This window comes from Chlorocebus sabaeus, chromosome 14, assembly GCF_047675955.1.
Source record: "Chlorocebus sabaeus isolate Y175 chromosome 14, mChlSab1.0.hap1, whole genome shotgun sequence".
Taxonomy (NCBI): domain Eukaryota; kingdom Metazoa; phylum Chordata; class Mammalia; order Primates; family Cercopithecidae; genus Chlorocebus; species Chlorocebus sabaeus.
In genome coordinates, this window is record NC_132917.1 from 47,078,145 (window position 1) to 47,096,217 (window position 18,073).

Sequence of the window (18,073 nt, forward strand, 5' to 3'; positions counted from 1 at the left end):
CCCTTGGGACTGCTCTGCCTATGGAGCAGTCATTCTTTTGCTTCTTTGTTTCTCTAATACACTTGCTTTCACTTTATGGATTTGCCTCGAATTCTTTCTTGCACAAAATCCAAGAATCTTCTCTTGGGGTCTGGCTCAGGATCCCTTTCCAGTAACATCTTGAGAAACTTACATTTCCTTATATTTATTTTATGTATTTTGTGTTTTTAGTTTATGAACAGGAGGTTGACCTTGTGGGGAAGAAAATTTTTTCCTCTACTCTTAGGTTTTGTAATTGGGAGCCTAAAATTAAACTGACAAAAAACAGATTCACAAGAGAAAAGATGAATTTTAATCATGTACAGGCATTTATAAAGAAATGCAACTCAAAGGGGTGGATAGACTTTAGGGCTTTATACCACCTTAATAGGTGACGCGGAGTGGGAAAAGAATACTTACTAGGAAAATAAATGACTTCTTAGACAAGGGGAAGAGAAAGAGCACTTATGGAAAAACAAATGACTTTTAGGAAAGATAAATGGGCCCTTAGGAGAACAGATGGGAGATATGACAGTTTTCTGATAATGTCTCTTTGGGTGTGCTGCCAAATTCTCTCTCAAGATTAGAGTTGTTCCCAGGGAGGGGATTTATGACAACTGAGTTCTTTAGAGTTCTTTTGGGAGCCTCTGCTTTTAGGAAGATAAGGGACCTCAGGACCTCAAATGCTATCAGCTCACAATAATTTTTATGCTACAATGGCTTATTCTGGATCCCTTCAATTGTCTCAAATCAGGGCCTCCAAAGTTCTTAATAATGATGACTGCTCTTTGTCTGTGGCTGGGTGTTACAGGGATAGGCCACTTGAGAATTTGGGAAGGAGGGAACTAAGATTGCTCTAGCTGGGTACAATGGCTCACGCCTGTAACCACAGCACTTTGGGGTGCGAGGTGGGCGGATCACGAGGTCAGGAGATCGAGATCATCCTGGGTAACATGGTGAAATGCCATCTCTACTAAAAATACCAAAAATCAGCCGGGCGTTGTGGCACGCACCTGTAGTCCCAGCTACTCAGGAGGCTGAAGCAGGAGAACCGCTTCGAACCCAGGAGGTGGAGGTTTCAGTGAACCGAGATCGTGCCATTGCACTACAGCCTGGGCAACAGAGCGAGACTCCGTCTCAAAAAAAAAAAAAAAATTAGAAGGGCGTGGTGGCACATGCCCAGCTACTCAGGAGGCTGAGGCAGGAGAATTGCTTGAACCCACGAGGCGGAGGTTGCAGTGAGCCGAGATCTCGCCACCACACTTCAGCCTGAGTGACAGAGCAAGATTCCCTCTCGGGAAAAAAAAAAAAAAAAAAGATTGCTGTAGATGTTGAAGTGTAAATCCTATGACTAATGGATTGAGCACAGATATGCAAAGTCATTGCAAGAGGCTCAGCTGGCCAGCAGGACTTGACTGCAACCTGATTTAAAGTATTAACATACCTAGGGCTGGACTCAGTGGCTTGGTGGCTCACGCCTATAATCCCAACACTTTTGGAGGCTGACGTGGGCGGATCACTTGAGGCCAGGAGTTCCAGATCAGCCTGGCCAACATGGCAAAACCCTGTCTCTACTAAAAATACAAAAATTTGCCAGACATGGTGGTGCACATCTGTAATCCCAGCTATTTGGGAAGGCTGCGGCACGAGAATCGTTTGAACCAGGGAGGCAGAGGTTGCGGTGAGCCAAGATCACACCACTGCACTCCAGCCTGGATGACAGAGCAATATCCGGTCTCAAAAAAAATTTTTTTTTAAATAAAGTATTAACATATCTAAAGAAAGAATGTGTCATTTGGAAGGAGTGCCGAGTTTTCCCCTCCCAAACAATTACTGTGTTCCCCTATTGCTTGTCTTTGAAGCAGACTTCCCACAGATGTTTGTAACTTTGTATTGGAATGAAATTGAGCAATATTGCCACTTATTGAATACCAGATGTCAGACATTGTGCTAAAGGTCTTTAGTACGTTATCTTATTTGAGTCTCACAATAGCCTGAAGTCAGTATTATCAACCCATATAACAAATTTTAGAGGGACAGTGTGTTTCCCAAGGGATAACCCAGGCTGTCTGGTGGTAGAGCTAAGATCAACTCTTGGAACCCAAGTTCCTATCCTTTATCTTGCCATAGGCCAGTCTCTGTTCCAGGTATTCTTCACACAGAACTTGAGTGGTTTGCCTGGGTTCCCTTGCTGAGACTTTTGCTCACTGTGACTATAAACCAGAGAAGTAGGAAATAAGCCCCCACTCACCTGCCTCCCCTTTGGGTGACCCACAAGAACATAAATCTTGCAGGGTTTTCAGCATCCAAGGTGCCTAAAAGCTAGGTGGTGTCAACCTTGTTACCCAAAAGACCACAACGATGGCTAAATAGTGGAATGGAGAGTTTTATTGGTGATACTGGTTTGCAACCCAGAAAGAGAAAGTCTCCAGTGTAGACAGAAGGTCCTGTCTCTTTGAAGTGAAGAAGGAAACTTGGGTTTCATGCTTTACAGGGCCTGTATCACACAACAGAGTCATACATATTCATCAGGTTTCTGGGAAAAGGCTATACATAATTATGAGGGGAGCCCAGTGCATGCAGGATGGATAAACATATAGGTAACATATATTCCATGTTCACTTTGGGGCAGGGTTTTGGCATAAAAATCAGATGGAATTTGGCGCTTTATGTGAAAAGGTGAACTAAAGGACACAAAGAGAGTTTGTGTGCGGCTTCTGTAAGCTGGCTGAAACTGGCTTAAGGCTTAAGGTCTGCAGTAGCTTATTCAGGAAAGAATATTTGTAAGGCTGGTCTGCTGTCCAATCAGAGCTGTAGTGGTTTGGGTTGTAAATTCGTGTTAGGAGAGGGCTGGTATCTCTTATTGTTAGGGGGTTTAGAGTCTCAGGAGTTTAGCAGTTTGCCATGCTAGCTGGGTCCCGAACCCTCCACCAGTTGGTAGACCCGTAGGTAACTTTGTTTCCTTAACCTTAGAACCTGTCTTAGTTGATAAAAGGGTGTCTATTTTGGTCTTCCAGATCACAAACCCAAGCATTACTGTGGTGAAGCTAGAAAGCTCCTGTCTGAGCCGTTTCTGCAACCGACTGCCTGGGTGATATAGGGGAAATAGCTAAACCTCCCTGAAGCTAAATTTCTCATTTCAAAATAAGAGCAGGCTGGGCACAGTGGCTCATGCTTATAGTCCCAGCACTTTGGGAGGCCAAGGCAGGAGGATCACTTGAGGCCAGGAGTTTAAGACCAGCCTGGGCAACACAGCAAGATCTTGTCTCCATAAAAAATGCTTCAAATTAAAAATTAAATTAAAATGAGAGCAGTAGACTAGATGGCTTCCCAGCACCACCATTCTTGGATTCTGTAGTTCAGTGAAAAAGATCAAAGTCTCCATAGAGGTAGGGGTTGCAAGGAGAGAGGCTGAATCCTCACTAAAGTTTTTCCAGTTGCAGTGATGGAGCTATTTTTAGATTTGATCAGGTTCTCTCATGCATGTTGCATATTGTAGGATGGTTTTCTGGGTCAACCTTTCTCAAGTAAACTGTCACTTAATCTCTGGCCAGGACAGTTGCCCCGATAGAGTAACGGCTCTTCCCACAGTAGCACTGGCTATTTTGAGATTGCTTTGCCCCAGCTATATGACTGCACTTCAAAGAACTGTGATGTAGGGGTCCACACAACCTTGGCTTGAAAGGGGCATCCCAGAGGGAGTAGTTCTAGTCTATCATATGTGGAGTTTCTCCTCTGTCTTCTAAACATGCATTCATTCAGTAGTTCTTTTCTTGAGTGCCTACTTTGTGTCAGGAACTTAGAATAAAATGGTGAGCAAAACTAGGCAGGACCCTTACCATCAAAAAACTTTCAGTCTGTCGGGGTAGAAGACATTAATCAAATAATCATACACATTTTTATTGCTAGTATAAGAAGTGCTATAAAGGAAAAATATAGGATGCCCGAACAGTCTCTAACTGGGAGGTCAGAGAAGGCTTCCTTGGGGAGCTGCCGTTTGAACTAGTTTGAAAGATAAGGAGTAGTTATATAAATGCCAGAGGAAAGGAAAAGCATTCTTGACAAGGGGAAGGGTATAGGCAGAGGTCTGGCAGGAGGAATCATAAAACTAAAAGGAACCGTGGTTGAGCACAGTGGCTCACACCTGTAATCCCAGCACTTTGGGAGGCTGGAGCAGCTGGATGATGAGGTCAAGGGACGGAGACCATCGTAGCCAACATGGTGAAACCCCCGTCTCTACTAAAAATACAAAAATTGGCTGGGCGCCATGGCTCACACCTGTAATCCCAACACTTTGGGAGGCCAAGCCGGGCGGATCACCTGAGGTTGGGAGTTCGAGACCAGCCTGACCAACATGGAGAAACCCTGTCTCTACTAAAAATACAAAATTAGCCAAGCGTGGTGGCACATGCCTGTAATCCCAGCTACTCGGGAGGCTGAGGCAGGAGAATCGCTTGAGCCTGGGAGGCGGAGGTTGCAGTGAGCCGAGATCACACCACTGGACTCCAGCCTGGGCAACAAGAGTGAAACTCCATCTCAAAAACATAAAAAATAAAAACACAAAAATTAGCTGGGTGTGGTGCCGCACACCTGTAGTCCCAGCTACTAGGGAGGCTGAGGCAGGAGAATCGCTTGAACCCAGGAGGCAGAGGTTGCAGTGAGTTGAGATTGCGCCAGTGCACTCCAGCCTGGAGACAGACTGAGACTCCGTCAAAAAAAAAAAAAAAGCTGAAAAAAGCCAGAGTAAGAGCACAGAGATCAAGGCAGTGTCAGGAGGAAAAACTTTTCCTCTATCCTCTTACGTTTAGTATCAAGGAATCCGTGAATTAAACTGGCAAAAGACAGATCAACAGGAAGAAACATTTATTTGTATGCACACAGGAGCTTACAAAAGAAGTAGCACAATAGATGATTTAAGTTAGAGGCTTAAATTCCTAACTTAGGAGGGAAAAGGAAAGGGAAAGAAGAGGTCTTTATCAGAAGACCAAATGAGTTTCTTTAGAAAAGACAAATGGGTTTCTGCAAGAACAAATGGAAGATAAGAAATGTTGTGATAATGCTTGTTCATGCAGATATGAGTGTTCTTTCAATTTTCTTCAGTGGCCATAAAAGTTCCCCCAGACTGGGGATTTATGTAGGTTTATTCTTGATCTCCTTCCTGGGAGTAAAAGCTGCTCTGAAGAAGGAATCCATGACAGCCTCATTTCCCAAAAGTTTCTGCTTTTAGTCAGATAAGGGAAGCTCTGAGAAGGCTTCTTTCTACATTGGTTGAGCCTCAAATGTCTTCAGCTTAAAATAATCTTCATATTAACTCGGAGGTTCTAAGTGGGCCTCCACAGGGGGCTGATGTAAGGTGATGCCAGAGAGCTACTGGCGAGATGACGTACAACACAGCTATATTAGTTTCCTGTTTTTCTTGAGAATAATGGGATGAATTAAAGCATTTTAAGCAGGAGTGCTGCAGGGTTCGATTTTTATTTGCTGAACTTGGGGTGCATTGATGATAAACAGGCAGCTAGACGTGCCAGTTAGAACTCAGAAGAGAGCTCTGAACATCCTTGTGAGTCATCTATGTATAGATGGTCGTTATGGACCAGTGAGTGGATGAGATTGCCTAAGGGAAAAATGTATAAGAAAATAATGTTCCTTTCCACCTATCTGTAGATTAAAAACAAACACACAACAACAACAAAAAATAAGGTAAGAAAAAGAGAAGGTTTAAGGGAAGGAATGCTAGCTTTCAGGAAACCAACTCATTTCTAGGTTTACAGAGAGGACCTGTAAGAAATTATAACTATATTATTTGTATTACTTTATTGCAACTCTAACCTTGGAATTGTCTTTTCTGACAAATTAAAAATCCTTGCCTTGGCTACTTTAAAGAAAGCAAAGGGACATAAAAATTCTTCAAAAATACAAAGTATTATAACACTGTTGCTCTTACCATACCATTGTTGGCTGAGGAGGGAAGGAAAGTAAAGGAGAGAAAAAGATATCATTTATGTAAGCTTACTCATGTAGCAGCTTCTGTGCCAGCCAATCGGCATTATTAATCCACACTAGGTCATAATAAGGTAGGTGCTATATCTCCACTTTACAGATGGGAAACTAAAGTGAGGCTCAGATAGGTTAAGAAATTGCCTAAAGTCTCATAGCTGGAACATAACAGAACTGAGATTAACACTCACATTCATACATCTGACACTGTGGCCTATGCTTTTTCTTCAAAAGTTTTTTTTCCTCCCCTACTGTGCAACCCCACTCTACTACACACACAAGGAAACGATTTTTCAGCTCAAACTGTGCAATACAATATCAAAGAAATATCGAATATCCTAAGTCATAAAGGTGTGGCCTGGGCCACTTTTTCAGACTCCTCTAGACTGATAGAGCTGTTGCTCTGACACTAGAGAAATTAAGAAGCTTGTCACCTTGGGTCCTTGCTGTTCCGCTTCTGGGCATGCAGTTTGGCAAACAGTGTAATGTTATTTGTTGACTTGTAGATGTCATCACAGATTTTTTACAGGAAGGACTGGTGGCTGTTTCAGTTAAAGAGTTAGAAATTTATAAAATTCCTCTCTCTGGGCCATGCAGATCAAATCCAATTCCACCAAAGGTATTCCTGAGCTCAGTCAATCAAGGCTTCTACCTTTCAACCACTTTTCTTAAAATACAGGAATAATGTTCAATAGAAGAGTGAGGAAAAATTTTGGACGGCTGAGGTGTGTAGTTATTCAACAAATACATACTGGGAACCTTATCACAAATACATACTGGGAGCTTTAAATGCTGTGGAGGATACAAATATATCCAAGTCCAGTTTCCGCCCTCAAGGCCATACTACCAAGAATTGCAAGTGAGGAAGGTCAGAGAGGTTACAGTGACTAGGGTGTCACAGGAGAGGAGATGCTTGAGCTTTGAAGAAAAGGCAGGGTTCAGATGGGTGCATAGGAGAACACTCCAGGCAGAAGGAATCACGTGAACAAAGGCACAGAGGTCAGAACTAAGAAGGACAGGTGTAGGAATAGGGACAGGAGCTGCCTGAGTGTGCATTGTTCCCCATGTTGGATATGTGGATTAGGGACACAGAATGCAGAGCATTGATTGCTGTGTCAACTTAACCCAGAGTTTCTCAACCTCATTGCTATTAACATTTTGAACCAGATCATTTTTATTTTATTTTATTTTATTTTTTGAGTCAGAGCCTTGCACTGTCGCTCAGGCTGGAGTGCAGGGGCACGATCTCAGCTGACTGCAACCTCTGTCTCCAGGTTCAAGCCGTTCTCCTGCCTCAGCCTCCTGAGTACCTGGGATTACAGGTATCTGCCATCACGCCTGGCTAATTTTTGTATTTTTAGTAGAGACAGGATTTCACCATAACGGCCAGGTTGGTCTCGAACTCCCGACCTCAGGTGATCCACCTGCCTTGGCCTCCCATAGTGCTGGGATTGCAGGTGTGAGCCACCACACCCAGCCCATATCATTTATTTTGTATGTGGGGTGAGGAGAACAGGAAAACCATCTGTGCATTGTAGAATAGTTAACAGCACACCCGATTTCTACTCACTAAATGCCAATAGTAGTTTCATCCCCAGTTGTGTGCTCTGCCCCCAAGTCGTGACAAAAAATTTCTTCAGGCCAGGTACAGTGGCTCAAGTCCGTAATCCCAACACTTTGGGAGGCCAAGGCAGGAGGATCACTTGAGCCCAGGAGTTTGAGACCAGCCTGGGCAAGAATGGGAGACCCTGTCTTTACAAAAAATATTAAAAATGTTGCTGGGCATCGTGGCACGTGCCTGTAGTCCCAGCTACTTGGAAAGCTGAGGTGGGAGGATGGCCTGAGCTGCGGGGGATCAAGTCTGCAGTGAGCTGTGATTGCGCCACTGCACTCCGGCCTAGGCGACAGAGCAAGACCCTGTGGAAAAAACAAAAAAGTCTTCAGACATTGCCAAATGACCCCTGGGGTGCAAAATTGCTCACTGGGTTGACAGTCATTGGGTTAAGACACTGTGATAATGTATGTGATCTGCATGTAATTTTTCTGAGTCACCAGGTCCTCTGCAAGCTGACTCAGTTCTTCCATACACCATCAGGGCTCCTACGCTTGTGGCCCTAGGACAGTGACCTGCAACCCAAGAGAAACCATCCTCCTGTTGGACTTCTGGGCCCAATTGCGAATGGTGTCCTTACTTACCACCCACTGCTTCAACATGTCTGGAAAATGCCACTAGGGGAGAAAGAACAGGTAAACACAGCAAGCTAAGGCTCATAAGGATGGTCTGGTCTCTGAGTAGAGACAAAACACCGAGAACAAAGATACAAGCAAAAACACGGAAAGCTCTGAAGCAATGTATTATTAACATCAGTAGAGCCCAATAGCAATGAAACAACACATCGTGGACGGGCATGGTGGCTCACACCTGTAGTCACAACGCTTTGGAAGGCTGAGGTAGGAGGATCTCTTGAACCTAGGAGTTTGAGATCAGCCTAGGCAACACAGTGATACTCTGTCTCTACAAAATAATTTAAAAATCAGCTGGGCATGGCGGTGCATGCCTGCAGTCCCCGGGAGGCTGAGGCAAGAGGATCACTTAAGCTGTAGGGTTGAGACTGGAGGGAGCCATAACTGCACCACCACACTCTAGCTTGGGTGACAGAGTGAGACCCTGTCTCAAAAAAAAAAAAAAAAAGGAAAGAAAAATAAAGCAACACATTGTGATTGTTCCAGAGCTGGGCAGTGAAATTCTGCCCAATTAGGCCTGGCATCGAGCCAACTAGAGCCCCTGATTAACACTAGTGAGGATGTTTGAAGGGTGATGCATGTTTTCTTGTCCTCTGTGCCAGGCAGGTTGTTGATATAAGTACACTGTGAAAATGTTTACCATTATTCTGCCTTCACCTAATTAGAGCTTTTGGAACCACAGACTTTACTCAGAGACTTTGACATTCAGAATGGAATGTAAAAGTGCAACATTGGAATACAGCTTGTGTATAGCTGAGTGACCTCATGGAGCTGAGGATTCCATCTCCCTGCAAGCCTGTCTGCAACCTGTTCCCTTTTGGTTTTGTTTAATTGAAAAGGCTAGTGAAATACCCATGGTGGAGGCTCAGCATCTTTTTGCAATTTCCTATCCCTGGGATGTTTGAAAGGCTAAATCTCCATGATAAGGATAGCTAGCATTTGTTGAGTATTTACTACCTTAAAAGATATTGCAATGTTGTGGCAAGTGAGGAAGCTGAGGCTTAGAGATGGTAGATGGTCTGCCAAGGACCCACAGATGGTCAATTGTACAGTGAGAATTTTTTCTTTTTTTTTCTTTTTAAAAATTTTTTTAGACAGAGTCTCCCTCTATTACCAAGCCTGGAGTGCAGTGGTGCAATCTCAGATCACTGCAACCTCTACCTCCTGGGTTCAATGATTCTCCTGCCTCAGCCTCCCAAGTAGCTGGGATTACAGGCATGCGCCACCACGCCCGGCTAATTTTTGTATTTTTAGTAGAGACGGTGTTTTGCCATGTTGGCCAGGCTGGTTTTGAACTCCTGACCTCAAGTGATCTGCCCACCAAGACCTCCCAAAGTGCTCGGATTAAGTGAGCCACCGCGCCTGGCAGTACAGTGAGAATTTGAACCCAGTTCTGTATGACTCCTGAATCCCCTTAACTTCCACACTACATCAGTATTCAACAGTCAGGACTGCCTGCACAGGCTGCTCTATGGAGCTTTCCCAGCCTCCACAAAAAGAACTGCTCTCCATTAAGATTTGCTTTACATTAAGACTGGGACTTGCAGCATCTTGTCTGAGTCCCCTCCCTGAGCAGCTTCCTTCTAGTAGCAGTTGTGAACTCAGTACTGCTTCCCTCTTGCTCCAAAAAGTGCTGCTCTTTTCTTAAAAACAAAAAAACAAAACAAAACAAAACAAAAAAACGTTTCTTCTGGTTATTTTTCACTGTAGAAGATTAGGAAAATCCTGAAAAGCACAGGAAGAAAATAAAATAATTCATAGTTACGAAATTGAGATAATCTTTTAAAACAGCTTGACGTATTTCCTTCGTGTACAAGGTGTTTTTCAGAGGCCTGTGGATCCCAGCCCCTCCACCAGCTCCTGACTCATGAGCTTCTCCCGGAAGCTTCTCCCTTTACTCTCATGGGCAAAGACTTCCTCCCTCAAAGAGACCCCACAAGGTTATATCCTGCCACCTTCTAGCCTCAGCTGAAATTTAGAATTCTGGAGCCAAATTCTGGAGAAATGTGGAGAACTGATACACAACAATTGTTACACTCTTTCCTCACTAAACTTTTAAAAATTTTTTTTCATTTTTTATTTTTAGAGACAGTGTCTTGCTGTCACTCAGGTTGGAGTGCAGTGCCATGATCACAGCTCACTGCAGTCTTGACCTTCCAGGCTTAGGTGATCCTCCCACCTCAGCCTACCGAGTAGCTGGGACTGCAGGTGCACACTGGCATGCCCAGTTAGTTTTTGTATTTTTACTAGAGATGGAGTTTCACCATGCTGGCCAGGCTGGTCTCAAAACTCCTGACCTCAGGTGATCTGCCTCACTCGGCTTCCCAAAGTGCTGGGATTGCAGGCATGAGCCACCGTGCCTGGTCCATTTGTTTGTTTTTTGTAGAGGGTCTGGCTTTGTTACCCAGACTGGTCTCAAACTCCTGGGCTCAAGCAATCCTCCCACCTCAGCCTCCAAAGTATTCGGATTATAGGCATGAGCTACCTCACCCAGCCCTGAACTTCTTATCCTAAGCATAATGCTGACTAGGTTCAAATCTGAGCCTGGTTTCTTGAGCAGGCAGGCATTCCACCCAGGCTAATATGGGTGTACAGCTATAACCCTAGTAACTACCCAGGGCATACATCAACCAACCCTCCAGACTGATGGTGTCCAATAAAATATAACACCACCCAGATACATTTTAAATTTTCTTTTTTTTTTTTTTTTTTTTTTTTGAGACAGTGCCTCGCTTTGTTACCCAGGCTGGAGTGCAGGGGCGCGATCGTGGCTCACTGCAGCCTACGTGTCCCAGCAGTAGCCTCCTGAGTAGCTGGGACAACAGGTGCATACCATCCCGCCTGGCTAATTTTTTGTATTTTTAGTAGAGATAGGGTTTCACCATTTTGGCCAGGCTGGTGAAACCCCATCACCCAGCCTCATTTTAAATTTTCTGGTAGCCACATCAAAAAGAAGAAAGGTTGGCCAAGCACAGTGGCTCATGCCTGTAATCCCAGCACTTTGGGAGGCTGAGGCGGGTGCATCACTTGAGGTCAGGAGTTTGAGACCTGCCTGGCCAACATGGTGAAATCCTGTCTCCACTAAAAATACAAAAATTAGCCGGGTGGTGACGCATGCCTGTAATCCCAGCTATTCAGGAGGCTGAGGCAGGAGAATCGCTTGAAACTGGGAGGCAGAGGTTGCAGTGAGCCAAGATTGCACCACAGAACTCCAGCCTGGGCAACAGAGCGAGACTCCATCTCAAAAAAAAAAAAAAAAAAAAAATCAATATATTATTAATGAGATGTACTTTGTTGTGCTAAGTTTTTGAAATCTGGTATGTATTTTATCTGTGTAGCAGCCCTCAGTTGGAGCAGCCACAGTTCAAGTGCCCAATAGCCACAAGGAACTGGTGTCTGACAGTGCAGTTTCAGACCAATTTTAACTCCTTCTGGTGACCTGCAGCAGCCTCCTCCACCTCATCCGCATTCTCAGATCATTTCCCCACTGGTCCTAAATGCCCCAAGGGTGGAAGAAATGGAAAAAGCCATGTTACACACTGGATGCCCCTGCCTGCCAGCATGCCAGCTGGCAAGAAGCCAAAGCTGCCAGGGATTGCTGCAGATCTGGTGACGGTAGGTTCAGTGACATCTCAATATTTGAGCACAGATCGCTCTCGGGGGAGGCAGATGCAGATTCTACTTCTTCTCAAAACCCTCCCAGTGGCTTCCTGTTGGACACACAAGAAAGTTCAAACTCTGTATTCCACTACCTGGCACTGATTCACCTAATGTCCAACTTTTTCTTTCCTTTTTTTTTTTTTTTTTTTTCTGAGACTGAGTCTCGCTCTGTCATTCAGGCTGGAGTGCAATGGAGCTATCTCGGCTCACTGCAACCTCCACCTTCTGGGTTCAAGTGATTCTCATGCCTCAGCCTCCTGAGTAGCTGGGATTATAGGCGTGCATCACCACACCCGGTTAATTTTTGCATTTTTAGTAGAGACGGGGTTTCACCATGTTGGTCAGGCTGGTCTCGAACTTCTGACTGCAAGTAATCCACGCACCACGGCTTCTCAAAGTGCTGGGATTACAAATGTGAGCCACTGTGCCCAGTCCACCTTTTATTTTTCACAACGCTTCTATAGAGACCTTAGCTAAAGCCAAGCCAAAGCAACCGGGCACCCCACAAACACACCTTGCCTTTTCCTGCCTCCATAAATTGTGTGTGCTATTTATTCACAGTTAGAACGTTCTTACCTACTAAGTTCTACCCAATTCTGAATTCCACCCAGTTCTTAGTCTCTTCCCTGAAGCCTTCTTTAATGACTCCTGACTGAAGGGGTTTTATCCTCCTCTGCCATCTATAGCACATTTATCAACAATAACCAGGGCAGTTGGTGTCGTATTTCAGAACACACCTTATTTGCTTTCCTTGTTAGCTTGTGAACACCTGAAGGGCAGGGGTAAGAGTCTTTGATGATGATGATGATGATAATAAATAATGGTTAATGTCTATTGAGTACTATGTTTCAGGCCTGTGCTAGGCACTTTACATTTATTTATTTATTTTGAGACGGAGTCTCACTCTGTCACCCAGGCTGGAGTGCAGTGGCGTGATCTCAGCTCACTGCAACCTCCACCTCCTGGGTGCAAGCCATTTTCATGCCTCAGCCTCCCAAGTAGTTGAGATTACAGGTATGTGCCATCACACCTGGCTAATTTTTGTATTTTTAGTAGAGATGGGGGGGGGGGTCTCACCAATTTGGCCAGCGTGTTCTTGAACTCCTGACCCCAGTGATCCACCCGCCTCAGTCTCCCAAAGTGCTGGAATTACAGGCGTGAGCCACCGTGCCCGGCCGGCACTTTACATTTAAACTTGATAAACGCCTCAGAAATTATTCCCATTTTATAGGTGAGAAAACAGAGGCAAAGAGAGGTAACTTATTTTCAAAGATGAGCGGTTTGAGTGCAGAACCTAACCACTTCCTACCTAAAGGTGGCGCTCTACCACCTTTCTTGCTGTGGTTGGTTTTTTTTTGTTTTTTGTTTTTTGTTTTTTGAGATGGAGCTTTGCTCTTGCTGCCCAGGCTGGAGTGCAATGATGCAATCTCTGCTCACTGCAACTTCTACCTCCCAGGTTCAAGCAATTCTCCTGCCTCAGCCTGCCGAGTAGGTGGGATTACAGGCGCCTGCCAACACGCCTGCCTAAAATTTTGTATTTTTGGTAGAGACGGGGTTTCACCATGTTGACCAGTCTGTTCTGGAACTCCTGACCTCAGGTGATCCACCTGCCTGGGCCTCCCAAAGTGCTGGGATTACAGGTGTGAGCCACCATGCCCGGCCAGTTGTTCATTCTTTAATACAGAACTGTGAAAGTGGTAAACAGTAAATACACATGTAATTGTACATCAGCTATTTAGGGTTTTTCCCAGAGCACTATACAGACTGTTGGCTGCATAATAGCAATTTAATAGACATTTTAAAATGAATGCCAGCCAGGCACAGTGGCTCACACCTGTAATCCCAGCACTTTGTGAGGCTGAGGCAGAAGGATTTCTTGGGCCTAGAAATTGGAGGATGTAGTGAGCCATTGTTCCAGAACCAAACTGAGGGTTGGGCTGCTATTTCTCGTGGCCCAATAATGAGATGCAGATGAACTGGGGAGGAAGAGAGTTTTTATTTCTGCAACAGGTTACAAGGAGAAGACCTGGAAATTATTGCGAGGACAACTCAAAATTACAGTTTTCCAGAGCTTATATACCTTCTAAGCTACATGTCTACATGTAAGAGTACATTCATCTAAAGACATAAGTAAGCTGGACGAGGTAGCTCACGCCTGTAATCCCAGCACTGTGGGAGGCCGAGGCGGGTGGATCACCTGAGGGCAGGAGTTCGAGACCAGTCTGACCAACATGGTGAAACCCCGTCTCTACTAAAAATACCAAAAATTAGCCGGGCGTAGTGGCGGGCGCCTGTAATCCCAGCTACTCAGGAGGTTGAGATGATAGAATCGCTTGAACCTGGGAGGTGGAGGTTGCAGTGAGCCGAGATCGGGCCATTGCACTCCAGCCTGGGCAAGAAAAGCAAAACTCCGTCTCAAAAAAAAAAAAAAAGAGAGAAAAGACATAAGTGATTACCTTCTTTTAATCTATAACTAAGGTCTGATTCCTGAAGACCTTCCTCTGGAGCCTCAGTAAATTTACTTAATCTAAATGGATCCAGGTGCTGGGGTGATTACCCTTATATTTTTGTTTTTGTTTTTTTTTTGAGATGGAGTCTTGCTCTGTCACCCAGGCTGGAGTGCAGTGACACAATCTCAGCTCATTGCAACCTCCACTTCCCAAGTTCAAGTGATTCTCCTGCCTCAGCCTCCTGAGTAGCTGTGACAACAGGCATGCACCACCACGCCCAGCTAATTTTTGTATTTTTAGTAGAGACGGGCTTTCACCATGTTGGCCAGTCTGGTCTCAAACTCCTGACAGGTGATCCACCCGCCTCAGCCTCCCAAAGTGCTGGGATTACAGGTGTGAGCCACTGTGCCCAGCTGATTACTCTTATCTTGTCTCCTGCTAAATCACAGAGGTTTGGGGAGTTCCTTCAGGCTCCCAATAAACTTGTTTGTGGAGGCCTGGGGAGTCCCTTCAGAACCCCAATAAAATTTGTTTAATCCTAAATGGATCCTGTTAAGAATTCCTCCATTATTTTGTCATGCTTTAAGGCCCAGGAAAGGCCTACATAAAACTCTTGGTGGGCTTTTGTTACATTCCAGTCTTTGTATAAGGGCACTGGCCCTTTCAGCTTTCAATATTTAACTTAACTACTCAGTCAGTACCGCAACAGTTGTTACGGAAGCCTGCGGCTCTTGCCACTGCACTCTAGCCTGGGTGACAGAATGAGACCTAGTCTAAAAAAAAAAAAAAGACCGTCCTGTATTCACACAACCCCCACAGGACTGGACCTTCTTGAACAGTGCAGCATGGCTCATTCCTTGGTACCCCAACCCCTGCTCAGCATCTGCAGCATGGGGCAGAGAGCAGGCACACCTTCCAATGCTGCTCTGTTCACTAGACGGCAGCTTTCTCCTCAGCCCTCAGTGTTCAGCTTGTGCACAGAAAACGTGAATCTAGATAATAAGGGCAAAGAACATCTCCACAGGACACAAGTAAACCACACCACCGCACCCACCTCTATCAACCTTGTCTGCTTACTTGGAGCTCTGATCTCTAACAGGCAATTTAATCCTCCCTTGTGGAACTCAAAAGTCATATACCCATTCCCCAGGGAGCTGGGTGATAAGAAAGCACAAAGTTTCGGATTACTCTTTGATAAGAGTCTTGCTTAAACAAGATCACATACAAAAGCCTGTCTGATCCCCACACCCTTCTCCCCTGGCTCCCCTCTCTTCTTTCTTCCTCTCTTGCTTGTAAGATTGCAAGATTGTACAATCCACCCCAGAGACTTGGGTTCTGAAAGACCTAATGCAAATTGCTTTTAGACACACACATTTCTTTCCCAGCCCTCTGTATTAGTCCACTCCCCGCCCAGCAGGCCTCACCCTTGCCCCCTACCTGGGAGTTGACGCTTGGGGCTCCCCTGGGAGCTGATTGCCCCAGTCTGCTCCTGGCCACTTCCCATTGGCGCTTGCTCATTTACATTTTAAAATTAGAGCAAAGTTCAACGCTGTGGTTGGCTTTAGTGACTCTATGAATTGCCCCACCCTGGTGAGAAAAATGCAGACAATAGCCACCTGGGAAAGCTTTCCTCCTAAAATAGCACAGCCCCCACAGCATTCTGGCAACAGGTTGCTTGCTCTGTGGTGAGTCTCTGGCTCTAGGCTGATGGAAACACCCGGTGATGTAAATAGCAATGAGAAAAGGCCACTTGTGCCACTATGTGGTTTTGTGTTGGCGGGTTCTTCCCCCACCCCAACCCCACCTAAGTTCTCTATTTTTGTTTTGCTTAAAACTTCAGCTCACAGCATAAACACCAAGGGTTGAGGCTCGGCTCCGTTCTGCTCTAGAGCTGTGAGTGCAGGGTGAGGGGTTGTGGTGTCCTGTCTGTTTCAGTCTCAGCACTGTCCTCCCAGACCCTCCCTTCTGAAGGTCAGTTCCCTCCGCTGCAAATCGGGAGTAACAGCACTGCTTGGGAGGGTTGAATGAGTTGGCAAAGCCCATGCCTGGCACAGTGCCAGCCTGTAGCAGGCTGCGTGTCTCAGGCCATGATTAAGACAGGGTTGTGGCGGTGATGCAGATGCACACAGTGATGAGGAAGCAGACGGTGGAGACCCTCTTGGCAGTCCCTGACCACACAGATGCATGGCAGGACCAGGAGGCGGGGGGCCTCAGGCTGAAACGGCCAGCTCCCCAACCCCTCGTTTGTGGGATTCCAGGCCAGCGCCTGGCAGCCCTTCGGCACGGAACTTCTTGTACATTCCACGGCAAGTGAAAGGGCTTTTGTCCCCACACAGGAAGAACAAACGACAAAGGCAATTGTGTGTCTCCCCACGGGCCCACACAGCAGGCTTGGGAAGAGAAACTTCTTTCCCCAAGAGTCCAGCTTTGCTGGAGCGGCTACAGTCATGGATGAGTCAAACTGTCGCACGGCTCTGGAAGAGAGTGGTGTCTGAGCTCCCACATGTGTGGCAGGGTGCTCATTGCACACCCAGCACACACACTCATGTGCACAGACTCCAACACATTGCTCCTGCCCAGACTAGTTGGACAGTGCGTCACAGATGCTACAGCTGCAGGGGCTCAGGAGGGCATCACACCCACCCGCTTCAGGAGGTGATGGCTTTATTATTCCCTGATATGGTTTGGCTGTGTCCCTACCCAAATCTCATCTTGAGTTGTAGCTCCCATAATTCCCATGTGTTGTGGGAGGGACCCGGTGGGAGATAATTGAGTCATGGGGGTGGTTCCCCCATACTGTTCTCATGGTAGTGAATAAGTCTCACGAGATCTGATGGTTTGATAAGGGGAAATCCTTTTGCTTGGCTCTCATTCTCTCTTGCCTGCTGCCATGGAAGACGTGCCTTTGCTCCTTGCCTTCCTCCATGATTGTGAGGCCTCCTCAGCCATGTGGAACTGTGAGTCTATGAAACCTCTTTTTCTTTATAAATTACCCAGTATGGGCATGTATTTATTAGCAGCATGAGAACAGACTAATACCTTCCCCTTCCCAGGTGGGCCACAAAGGCCCAGAGGGTCCTACAACTCACCATGGGTCTCACCGTGCTTGTCCTTTTCAGGCCTCACAGCCCACACTGTGAAAAATATTAGGAACTATCAGAGAAAGACCTGTTTTCAAGAAGTCTATCCTGAAGTCCCTTCAAACACAGTCATTGAGGGCCTATGAGAGGGTGGAGAATCCAGACCACACACAGGAGATAAATTATACTGAAGAAATCATTCTCCCTGGGACAGGATAGATCTCTCCTTTTGCCATTTTTTTCCCTCCTTATTTTCCCTATTCTCTTGTAATTGTCATAATAGGAAGCTGAGGGTTTGGAAGGTTTTAAAATTTGTTAAAGGAAAAAACTTTTCTTATCAAATGAAATCATTATGCATCATTTTATTGGACTCCATGAATGGAATGGAATAACCCAACTCATTTCTGCTGCAGACTTGGCTGCCAGAGCCCTTGGTTGCTAAGTTTAGTGATCAGTCACAGTAACCAATTCATCCCAGGTACATCTAGTGCTCCTAATAGATGTCTGACCTGGCATCTGCTTTTATGTTTTGTGTCTTGTATCCTGAACTTAAATTTCATAAGCGATCTTTGTGCTGTGCAAAAAACTTTCATTGGCCTAACAGAGTTGGGAAATCTAGATGTT

General features: G+C 45.5%; 2 long non-coding RNA genes across 2 annotated transcripts in view; both read right to left on the reverse strand.

Moving 5' to 3' along the window:
* The window catches only part of LOC103220324 (uncharacterized), a 34,399-nt gene extending 17,203 nt beyond the window's left edge, over positions 1-17,196 (reverse strand). The window contains exon 1 of the long non-coding RNA XR_492357.3: positions 15,807-17,196. This is a non-coding gene — a long non-coding RNA (uncharacterized lncRNA). The remainder of the gene's footprint in view (positions 1-15,806) is intronic.
* Positions 1-18,073, reverse strand: part of LOC119627230 (uncharacterized) — a 162,506-nt gene that overhangs the window by 106,609 nt on the left and 37,824 nt on the right. The gene's annotated exons all lie outside the window — the stretch shown is intronic.